At 43.9% G+C, this 12911-nt stretch overlaps 1 pseudogene; it reads left to right on the top strand.

Annotated features, from left to right (window-relative positions):
* The first annotated feature begins 227 nt into the window (after positions 1-227).
* Positions 228-12911, top strand: part of LOC125553948 — a 79674-nt pseudogene continuing 66990 nt past the window's right edge.

Raw genomic sequence — 12911 nt, 5'->3', positions numbered from 1 at the left:
CGGCAGAGGTAATCACAGATCAAGCTAGGTTGTGAGATCGTGCAGTTCCTCGCGATTGAAAGTGATCATGACGGGTGTCGTGGCCATCTTCCTTACTAAGTTGGGCAGATCTGAATGGCCTCGGTTGCGGTTGTTTACATAACATCCGTGATCATGTGCTATGTGTTTTATATTTCATCATTGATAATGTTTGCACATGTGATGATACATAATATTGGTTGTAGGAAATGGCGGACGAGGAGTTAACTGATATCATGGTAGACATGGAGTTTGGAGAACTGATGAAAGACTGGATAGAATATTGGTCAGATGATGAAAATTCAGATCATGAAGATCGGTCAGAGAATGGGAACGAATGGGACGATCTTAATGTGAGTGGCATTGTCATGTTGTAATTTTTTGGTGGCATCCGACAACATTAAATCTTTGTGTTGAAAATTTATAGATCGATGAGCTTGATGATGATCACGAAAACAACTCGGAGCTCTCGAATGAAGATTACATTAGTTAGGTACGTAAGTGAAAAATTTTGTTGGCATGCAAATTGAATTTCTTCAGGAATATTATATGATAAGTAATTATGTATTTGTGTTGTATTTTTCAGTTCATTTCCGAATGTCATAATGCGTACGACTATTACGGTGAATCCGACGCGGAGACAAGCCTTAACGACGAATCATTAGATGCACCTGGTTCTGGGGAGTCCGAGTCGTCGGTCATCATGAGTGAGGTATGTGTGTAATCAATGTTCTATGGAAGTAAGTAATGTTAAACCTTAGAAATCTGTTTTCATGGCTGTGGTTTGATTGTGTAGGTGACACAAGATGATGGGGCAAAGAATGTCCAAGATACTGCCAGTGCAGATGATAAGAGGGATATGTTCATGCAGATAATGGAAATGACCTTTACGTCTCACGATGTTGCGTATGATTTCTACAACAGCTATGCTAGAGATAATGGTTTCAGCATTAGAAAGAATAAGGTGAGGTATAGCAAAACAGAGTCACGTCATATGCGTTATAGGCGGTTTGTTTGTTCAAGACAAGGGAAACGTGACAGCAAGTTGCTAACCGAGGAAGGACACAGCCGTAGGCTCAGAGCCGAGACACGCTGCTTTTGCGAAGCGCACCTGACCGTCAGGCTTGACCAAAAGCGTGGGGTTTGGTATGTTGAAAGTTTTGAGGACAAGCATAGCCATATGTTGGCAGGACCAGACGAGGTACCTTTTCTTTGGTCCCATAGAAAAATCAAAGAGTACCAAAAGCATGAGATAATGTCCATGGGAGCTGCAGGGATTAGAATTCACGACATGATGGATTGCTTCATCAGCAAACATGTATGGTACGGCGGTGTTGGTTTTACCAGGTGTGAAATATACAACCTTTGCGCCAAGGAGAAGAGGAAGCTGCTTTCAAAAGGTGATGCTGCCACAGCCATAGGCATCATGGCCAGTAGGAAACAGAGGGATCCTAGCTTCTTTTTCGAGTACAGGCTAGATAAGGAAGGACATTTGAATAGGATGTTCTGGTGCGACTCCCAGTCTCGTCATGACTATGAGGACTTCGGCGACGTGCTTGTATTTGACAGCACGTACAAGATGAACCGCTATGGTATGCCATTCATACCTTTTGTTGGTCTTAACAATCACCGGAAGACCACTGTTTTTGGTTGTGCCATAGTTTCGGACGAGACCGAGTTGACATACGTGTGGCTTCTGTAGACTTTTTTGAGGTCCATGTGTCAAAAGATGCCTAAGAGTGTTATCACAGACGCCGACGCTGCGATGATGAAGGCAATTCACGAAGTCTTGCCAGACGTGTGGCACCGTATATGTACATGGCACATAGAGAAAAATATGAAGATTCACCTCAGTCACAAGTCCTTGAAGGAGTTCCGAACTCTTCTGTACTACAGCACGTCCACGGCAACATTTGAGGAGAGATGGCACGCATTTTCTAAAAGATGGCAGTCGGAAAAAACTGTAACATGGTTGAGGCGGATGTATAAGAAGAGGAGACTGTGGGCCGCGGCATATCTAACTGAGGGGTTTTGGCTTGGCATGAAAAGCAACCAGCGGAGTGAAAGCCTGAACTCATGCCTTCACCTCCACCTAGATGGTGAAATGACCCTGGTGGATATGATTTTGCACTATGAGAACGTCGTTGTGCGTATCCGTGAAAACGAGGCGCGAGATGACTGCACGGCCTCACAAAGTTTACCGGTGCCAGTTACTAGCTCGAGGGAACTTAAGATAGCTGCTTCTCACGTCTTCACTCCAGCAAACTTCTATATGTTGCAAGATGATCTTAGAAAAATTGACGACATGGAGATTGTAGAAATTAAGCTGGGAGACGGATCACAGCAGTACATCGTGGCCTGGAAGAATAACCGAAAGCGCCGTTTTTGGGTGGAGTATACACCAGTAAATTCCGCAGAAACTATAAGGTGAAGCTGCAGAAGAATGATTCGAAAGGGTCTACCTTGCAAGCACATATTCCATGTACTGAAGCACTTGAACATATCTGAAATACCAAAGTGTTTAGTTCTTATTCGGTTCACGAAAGAAGCAAGGTCGGGACTGCCCGCGAGGCGCACAAGCGATCTTTTGGGATTTGGTTGGACTGGGGCCGGGGAAAGAATGAAATATAGCCAGGTCAGTGTGTTAGCGTCTGAAGCTATGCATGCGGCATGCAAACACCCTGCTTTGTGGGATCAGTTACAGGAGAGTTTGAAGGCTGTGATAGCTAAGAGTCATGAGTATGATCTGGTACAGGAAAATGTGTTGAAGCAAACAAATGACATCAGTAAGTGTGGAGTTGAATATGTGGACGATGGTGAAGGCAACATGATTGACGTTAAAGATCCTATGAAAGTGTCAAGCTAAGGTGCAACAAAGGCAGATGAGAGCCGCCCTGTCTCAAAAAAATGGTAGACCACTCTCTTTTGATGAGTTGAAAACCCGGTGCGACGCTTGCAAATTGGTAGGACACACTAGACGTAGCAAGAAATGCAAACAAAATCAGAAGTAAGTGTTTGTATGCATTGTGGATTATTAAAGTTCGTATCATTCATTAACTTAGCTTGTCTTCTATCAGGTGCAGAAAAGTGGAGAAGGAACAAGAGTAGAACACTTGCTTCAATTATTTACTATGTTAATGGGCCGACTCATACTTCGGCTAAGGTAGCTGTAGGCGCTTGTGTTTCTTTGGTTTGGAGGCGTTGGCCCCGTGATTGTATCCTTAGTGTATTAGCAGACGAGATCCCAGTCTTTGTTTAAATAAAGTAAGATATTTCCCTGTAAACAAAAATAAAAAAAAATCTTTACTGTGTAATGACCGGGGCTGTGTAATGACCGGGGCGGGAGGTAGAAAGAATATTATTGTACATTTCCCCTGCCCACGTCCTAAATGCCATTAAATAAGTAACTGTACCACTCTCCTCCCCACCACACACTCACCCACCTCCCACGGGCGCCGGTTCGAACTCCCCTCTTATCCCCACCTATAGTAGATCGAGAATACCCTCGCCGGCGACCGCTGCAGCCGCCTCGATGGAGAGAAGCCTCGGCTGGTAGAGAGCAATGATGGACCTCGCCGGCGATGACGAGGGGTGGCGCGCGCAGTTGACGGAGGTGTGCGGCTAGTTCCCCAGCACGGAGATGTTGGTCAACCATGCGCGTGGCCTCGTCAAAGTCCTCACCGACGCCGAGAGGAAGCGCGCCTTCCCCTACAGCCGCGGCGTCCCGCCGGCTGTCCTACTCGTGTGGGCAATGCGAGAGGCCACGCTGAGCGACTCCCCTGTTCAGCGCGCAAGGTGGTGGATGTACCGCTCCATCACCATGACGCTGTGGCCAGATTCAGCACGCGTCACGTCGAGGGCGGACCGCGTCGACGTCGAGCTCGCTGTCCCTGCGCCCGTCAGCCCGGACTACCAGGTCCGCCATGTGTCGAAACCAGTGCTGCCGTTGGACCATGAGGAGGGCGAGGAGGACGCTGTGCAGATGGTAGCACCGGTCGCCGTCGAGGGTGGCAAGACAATGCCCATCGACGTCGAGCTCCTTCCCCTCCTCCCTGGCATAGTGACGGTGGAAGAACAGGAGGTGGCTCAGGATCAGGTGGCGCAGCTGTCCAACAGAACGGTGGTCATGAAGAAGGATTCTCCGTGTGTGGTGTGCCGCTCACGCCGCCTCAAATTTTTGAAGAAGTGAAGATGGGCACAGTTGTTGAAGGAGGAGGAAGCTGCTGATTATCTTAAGTTAGGTATGCTGTTATATGTTTCAGCATATAAGTTAACATTATTTTGGGTTTGATGTTGGTTAGGTATGCTTTTATATGTAAGCATATAAGTTATGCAATCGGTACGGTTTGATCGGGTTCTTTGTGGCTGAAGAACTGAATATCTACTGCTCACCCTAAGTGCCAAGTTCAGTTAAATTTCTGAATATTGAATATGTATTGTTGCTTTGCTTCAGTGTTGCATGGAAGCTGCTAGATGTTGCTCCTATGTTGCAACAAGACAATGAACTAGTCTGCTACATAAATCAGTAGTGTTGCTAGGTGATGTGCCCATGTGCATCACATACCAAATATAGAACATGCCAAAAGTGCATTGTCTGTCAAATACAGGACATGCCAAAAGTGCATTGTCTGCCAAATATAGAACATGCCAAAAGTGCACTGTCTACCAATCATGATGGCCCCATGTTATTTATGCTGCAATCTCTGTTACACTTTTCCCATAAACTGAATAGCAAATAATTTAGCATCATTTCATCATGTCAATTACAATGATGTCAATAACTTTATGAACAATCTACTTGCTAACTATGACAGCAATCATAATGGCAAGCAGGCCAAGATACAGAAGACCTCCAAATCCTAAAATCCTATCCCTATAGAGCAATATCTCCTTGTGCATCTTAACCATTGCCCTCTTTTCTTTCTCATTCCTTTTAATTTCAGCTTCGTATTCTGTAATCTCAGTCTCCAGTTTCTTGTTCTTCATGGCAAGATACTTAATGACTGACTTTGCTTTGCTATCCCACTCCCCATCAACCCATTCAACATACTCAGAAGTGATATCATCCTAAATAAATCATGAGCAATTCAAGTCATTTTATAACTGAACTTGTCGCTGCAAGCGTTAAACACTGAACTTTTTTGCAGCTTGACCACAATAGCAGTACTAGTTTGAAGATCATGCTCAGTAGACTAACCTAAAACACACGTCCCCCGAGTGCGCTGCCAAAATTGTCTACATCTATGCAGACACGACCACTAGGAGTTTCCTGATGACCGCATAGATGGAGCTTGTCATGGCCACAGGTGATGAATTATGGGCGATAATGCTGGGATGTAAAGAACAACGGTAAAGAACTTACCTTTTTGCCACCAAAGTGTAGGACTAAAGAAACCCTAGCCGTGAGTTCTCTCGGCCCGCCGCCGCCCACGAAACCCCCGTCCCCTGTTCCACTAGATCCGCCGCCGCTGCCTCCTGTGCCACTGAATCCGGCCCACCTACTTGCAGGACCCAGGGTTCGACCTAATTTGCGGTCGCCACCGCTCTTCTCGCCGCAGCCGCCGCCGCCCGACGCCCAGCTCGCTGTCATGCTTTCGCCGTCGAGATTTGGAGGCGCAAATAGAGAGGGAGGGCTAGGGATTTGGAAAGGGAAACGAGAAAAGGGGAAAGATCGATGTGAACCTGGCAAAATGGGCTGGTGTAGCGCTGTCGGGAAGATAGCCCACCTGTGGGGCCCCTCACGTGGTTAGATGGGCCGTGCCTGGCATTATGGTGAGTACAGAAAAAGTTAATGATACATATAATAAAAAACGACGGGTTTGTAAAACAAACTAGAAAAACATGATGCTTGATAACAGGCGATAGGGCCAACGAGCTGACATGACTAATTTTGATGAGTGTAATATTACATTTTGGCTCGATATATTTACTTATCTACCATGACTACTTTTCATAATAATGTGATGAGGGGGAATTACTAGGAGATTATGCAAGATGATGACATGCAGATAGCTAAGGCAGAATGCTAAGCTTGGTAGAGTTTAAAAAAAGTTAAGATTGTGAAAATTTTAATATGAAACTTACGAGAGTAGTTGAAAAGAAAAATAGACTATTATAAAAAATTGGAGAAGGAGAAAAATATTAAGCAAGAACACTTGATAAGTGAAGCCATGAAAAATACAATTATAAAAAATTGGAGAACGAGAAAAATATTAAGCAAGAACAATTGATAAGTGAAGCCAAAACTTTATTGGTACGACCAAATTGTCTTCTCCAAGCGAATTTTATGACCGAATTGTCTTGTACGAGCGAATTGTCTGACAGACACATACACATGCATGTGCCCTGTTTATTACATAAAAATTATAGAACCCCTAAGATAATCATGCCGTCGAAACCTTCGATTGGACTAAATCCAAACCACTAACACTTCAATCTTGCATGCCGCATGAATTCTTCAGGCGCCTTTTCCTTGCGATTTCGCGAATTTTGTTCTTCACACACTCCATCGAGTTTGAAGGTGACATAATCAACTCTGCGACGAAATGTCTTCTCCTTGCGTCAATGGTGGCCTGCAAAAAATGACATAAAGGTTACATGAACTGAAGTTGCTACACCACCATAGTAGCTAGTCTACAAACGAAAATAACAGCATACCTATGTAAATTGGCGGGTGATTCGGTCCCCGTCCCAATGTTCTAGACATTCTGTGACAAAAAGGCCACAAGAGTTCCTGGTACATATGCAAACATTAGCGGTGGGCAATACAAACATGTGTGTTGTTGTTTGATTGTGCATGATGTCCTATTAACTCACCCATCCTCTTGCTGGGGTATGTCATACTCGTAGTAGGCCACTTACTTACGTCCGAATATTTCCCTGGTGTAATAAGATTTGCCTGACGCATATCGTTTGCTATAGCCATTCGCTATAAAAAGGATAGTGTTAAAGAACAATCATAAACAATATGTAAGAGCAATGGTACAAATGTTGGTTACATTACCAGTGCTTTAACAGTCCTTTCAGTCAGGTCCAGAGGATAGAGCGAATCGAGAACTTGGAATTCTTTCTTGATCATGTGCATGACCACGGTCATCCAGTGGCTATTGTCGATATTCAACGCGATATACGTCTACAGTGCAAAAAACCATTACGGATCAAAAGAAATACTTGATGAACTATCATGTAGTGATGAATCACAAACATTACGTACCTTATCACGCACAGTATACTCTTTCATGACTCTATTAACTGCTCCAGCTTTGGTCAGAGCACTATCCATGTTGCATCTCGATGGCAATGGATCGTCATGTGCGATAGCACGATCTACAAGGAATTTGGACCTCCACGCTGGACAGAGGTAACGATCATGACCAACACACAGCTCCAAATGTCCCATATAAGCATCAATAACCTGCATAGAATATCAGCGCATTACATGTTGAAAGTTGAGACATAGATTATTGAGCATTTTAAAAACAGGACATGCAAGTAGTACTTACATCGTCCGACAGCCATCTATGAGCTAGTACCGGTAGAATCCTTTCGGAAGTCAGAGTTATGCCACGCCCTTCACTGTAGTAATTTTTTTGTTCTTGTTCTTCTCAATGCTAGCAGCTAAATCGACAAATGAAATAGCTGCATCAATTATTTCCGGCATCAACTCATCTGCCACAACCTTCGGCACATTATTGTTCGAAAATAGAGCTGCATGAAATAATATGAACGTCAACAATGGTGATCATATGCATTGGTAGTAAATAAAAAAATTAAAAATGTTAGTTACGATACCTCTAGTAGCAGTACTAGTACCAGAGGTTCTCTGAACATGGCTAGTACGCCTGCCGGGCTTGTCAAGTCCGTAGGGGGATTCAAATTTCTTGGGAACGGTCTGCTTCCGCTTACCGGACATAACCTCCTCATCCTTATGGATTGTTACACCCTTTTTTCCATTCGCCTTAGCCATGAACTTGCTGACAGAAGATGGACAAATGTCTATGTCCGATGAAGGTGCTAGAGTAGAAGTACCAACCACCCAAGGGTTTTCCGGGGTACCCCCACATACATCATTACGCTTAACAGGTGAAGCTTCCTTGTGTCCATTCATCTTCGGTGGGGTTTTCTGTTTGGCAAACTAAATCTTGTGAACATTTCTAGACGTAAAAAATTAAACGAGAAAATTATAGATAGAAAGATAAATACATAGTACCTTAGGAACGATTTTATGGTCGGGAAGCACTATATTAGGCTGCGTCATGTCAATGATCGGCTGTCCATCACTGTCCATGTCTTCCTTGTACACGAATTCCTTCTTTTCATATGGACCATTCTTGAACGAATCCACTTCGTCCGGATCATTCTCCGCAGATGGCACGGCAGCACCCGTCTTGTACATGACACCTGCTTTGTTCAACTTCTCCAACAACCTCTGCAATAGAAATATAAACTTAGTAATGGTAGCATGGTTTAAAACAGCAAACATACTGTAAACTATAAAGTTTGGGTGTGATACCTCAGCAACTTGATCAGGGATTTGCCTCATCTGGGTGTGTATGAAGTCCATGCACCGCTTCATTAGAAGCTCCATCAAATCTTCTGACAATGCGGCTGTCGTCGACTTCTTTGCGTTTCCAGTTGCAGGCTTGGTTTTTGGCTTCATGGTAGGCGCATTATTTGGGATGTTGGGCTCCTGAGCCCTATACTCCTGGGTGATATTATTTTCGATCTACATGCGATATTGAAGTACATGTGATGAATAAAAAATAAATAGTATTAAGTTACAAAACATTTAAGAAAGACGAAACACAATGACTTACCCTTACGTTACCACGGCCACGCCCATTATCATAGTCGAACCTATCTCTCCTAGTGGCTGCACCTTCTGTCCAGTTCCTCATAAGAGGTTGTACGGACAAGTTGGGATTATAGGCGCATTCGCCTTCGACCGGTTACACCTTCTCCCAGTACAAGTACTACAAAAAAATAAGGATTTAGAGTTGGTAATACATCACATAAAATTGCAATGATATGATAATTGACATTATGCAACAGGTCTCATATGTGTACCTGCAAGAGAGCCAAATTGCCTTTCGGCCATTAGCGGAGGTGTTTGCCTTTCTTCACTATGCGAAGGCAATCAAGGAGAACACGCATGGTGAAGGCATTCCAGTTAATCTTTGAAATACGTTTCACATCTTCGACCAAAGCGTAGTACTGCTTTGGCACAATCTTGCTCGACATGGGAGCAATAATTGTTCCTAACAGGACAAGCACTACTTTGTGAAGGAAATCGTCGTCGGTGGCTTTACTTTTAATTATGTCCTCAATGAGATTATCTATCACTATGTTTTCTGATGTATTACTAAGAAATTGTGGCGGCACCCGCTCCTTCATGTCCTCGCCTTCTTCAGTCAGAATGTCCGAAGCAGACAGTCCTTGGTTCTCGAGGTTAAAGATGCACTCGACGTCGACCGCACCGAGAGTCACCTCCCCAACCTACTCTTGTATAATGAACCTGCCCGTGCTGGCCTGAAAATTCTCAATCATATACCTAATCAGCAGGGTACGCATCTTAATAGATGGTATCTGCAGCATGCTGCGCAATGATGTATCAGCCACTCTAGCGCGTTGACCGCTCGATAGATCTGCAACAAGCTTGCACCATTTCTCAACTGCGCATACTATTTCTCCATTCAGCTCGTCCATCCTGTTGAAAGAAAATATATAACTTCGTGACATTAGCTAACACTAAAGCAAAAATAACAATAGGCATGCAAAAATATAAAACTTTCTGGCAGTAGCTAACACTAATGCAAAAATAACACTAATGGAAATACAAAACTATCACCATGTATACTGCAACATGCAACCAAGTGTGTGCTGACATGAGGTAATAAAAAAATAACTACAATTGGTAATTGAATTTACTTGCATTTGATCAAGTTCTTTGAGTATCATATAAATTATATAATCAGTAAATTTAATATGGTAAACTGTTACTAATTCGTCTGGTTGTCTTAGTAATAGGGTGACAAATTGTTCAGCTGTAAATAAACTAGAGTCTATAGCAATGGTACCTATTTTAGGTTCATCAACATCTAATGTTAATAACTCTTTAATGTTCTATGTGCACAACAATATAATTGGATCGTGTGACAAAAATATAATTGGATCTTGTGACAAAAAATGTATTGCATCATGCTTCTCGAGAAACAACATCTTATTCTACCATGCTATGAAAGAACCAAAGAATGTTTTCATCTACGCCATCTGGTCAGAACGCATCTAGTCGAGTTCATACTAGTTGAAAATATGTGGTAAACCTATATCCATCAAAGCAACGAGACGGAGGAAGTAGCTTGCTATGAAGGCGCGAGGGAAGGAGGACAATTTACTTGATCGGTCGACGAAGATGAAAGAAGTCGGCGATGCGTTCTCGACGTAGTTCGTCGAGGTTGGCCTGCACGTGCGGACGACCTTGATCTTCTTGGGGTTTTTGTGGCGTGTGGGATGCGGCGGACGGAGCTGTCGACGCCTCGTCGGCAGGAGTCGATCTAGTCGACGACATGTGCGAGGAGGAGGAGATTATATACGAGGTCGACGCCTAGGTCGTCGTAACTTCTCTGTGGCCAATCTCGCGATCTATATTTTCCTCCATTGAAGCGAGCTGAACGTGCTCCTCAATCGTAGGATTAGGAACATATGGATTAGCACGATCCCAGAATTGTGTAACAGAACGACAACTACTCTTGTGATCGACGTGCGTGTGATCGATGTGCATGGAAAGCGCAGCGTTGTGGGCTCCACAATATGGATCTGACACTTATTTGCGGTCTGGGCCGGCCCACCTACCTTTATTGTTTCTTCCCTCAAAATAAATATCATTGGTTCATCCCTAAAAAAACTCTTTGTGACATGTATTAGTTATTGTATACTTGTATATGTTCAACAATATTTATAGTATCTCTATCATTTCTACAATATTATACATGCATCGAGTGTCGGAAATGAACGATACTTGTCATGCATGCATGCCATGGTCATCGTAGGTTACGGATTAAGTTTGGGATCATTTCGTGAGATCGTAGGTTACGCATAAACCACTTTCAGACCTGCCCTCCGGCAGACCCGAATGGCCCTGCTTGTACATGGTGCATGTGGAAGCATGCATGAGATGACCCCAACTTTTGGGAGCTTGTGGGCTTGGCCAATGTGGTCCCCCGGGAAGGTGTGCATGAATTCGGACACAAAACGCACGTTGCGTCACGTGGGGGCAGTGTTGTAGGGTTTTGTCGCCAGAAAACCCTAGAAATTGCATCGAGTGTCGCAAATGAACGATACTTGTCATGATGCAAGCCATGGTCATCGTAGGGTATGCATGAAGTTTGGGATCATTTGGTGGGACCGTCAAGGAAAACAAATTTCAGACCTGACCTCTGGCAGACCCGAATGGTCCTGCTTGTACATGGTGCATGTGGAAGCATGCATGAGATGACTCCAACTTTTGGGAGCTTGTGGGCTTGGCCAATGTGGTCCCCTAGGCAAGGTGTGCACGAATTCGGACACAAAACGCATATTGCGTCACGTGGGGGTAGTGTTGTAGGGTTTTGTCGCCGGAAAACCCTAGAAAATGCATCGAGTGTCGCAAATGAACGATACTTGTCACACATGCATGCCATGGTCATCGTAGGGTATGCATGAAGTTTGGGACCATATGGTGGGACCGTCAAGGAAAACCAATTTCAGACCTGATCTCCGGCAGACCCGAATGGTCCTGCTTGTACATAGTGCATGTGGGGGCATGCATGAGATGACCCCAAGTTTTGGGAGCATGTGAGCATGGCCAATGTGCCCCCCCAGGCAAGGTGTGCACGAGTTCGGACACAAAACACACGTTGTGTCACGTGGGGGCAGTGTTGTAGGGTTTTGTCGCCGGAAAACCCCTAGAAAATGCATCGAGTTTTGGACATGAACGATACTCGTCATGCATGCTTGCCATGGTCATCCTAGGGTGTGCATACAGTTTGGTCTGAATTGGTGAGACCGAGAAGATAAACCTACTCCTAGTACATGGTGCATGTGGAGGTATGCATGCGACTGTCCCAACTACATTTGATTTAATATTATTTCAAGTATCAAGCAGAAAATAAAATTTATGATTTGGAATGAAGAATTGAAATAATGAAGAAGTGCAATAAAAATATTAGAATGAAGAAGTGAAATAAAACAGAACATTTTATCTTACAAACTAAAAATATTTCAAAAATAATAAAGATAAGAAATATTAGAATTAACAATTAAAATAAAACACACCATTTTAGTTTATATTTCGTAAATATTATCAATATACAAAAGAGAACGAACAAATGAAATAAAACACAACAGAATTTGGCATATTTTTTAAATTTTAGTAAACACTTTTAGAAATAATATAGAAAAAAGATATTTGATTTTAAATATTAGAAATATAAACAAGAAAATATAAAACATATCAGCGCGCGGGTAAGGCTTCCCTGGGCCAGCCCGCCCGATTTGGGCCCAAGGCGGAGCCGCGCAGGGCACATCGCAGCGCACAGCCGTTGGGTGGTGGGAGTTTAGTCCCACCTCGCCAAGCGAGGGAGCACCGCACCGGTTTATATACCCGGCTGCGACTCCCCTCACAAGCTCCTATCAATTGCAGGCAGGACATTGCCTAACTCTCGTCCCCTCTGCCCCGTGGGGCCTACTAGCAGCAGATATATTATGCACTACGGGCCTGCATCCTGGCCCATGCACCACAGGATTCCTAGTCGTATGCAGGCCGTGGAGTATGAATTCTCCTGCTCTGGTAGGTGGGCACTTTTTTTGGCATATTGCCATGTGTATTGATCTTCAAAGTACACACTAAATTATAC

The sequence above is a fragment of the Triticum urartu genome, chromosome 4, assembly GCF_003073215.2.
Source record: "Triticum urartu cultivar G1812 chromosome 4, Tu2.1, whole genome shotgun sequence".
Taxonomy (NCBI): Eukaryota; Viridiplantae; Streptophyta; class Magnoliopsida; order Poales; family Poaceae; genus Triticum; species Triticum urartu.
Note: the sequence above shows the minus strand (reverse complement) of the source record. Positions and strands in the feature narration are given on the sequence as shown.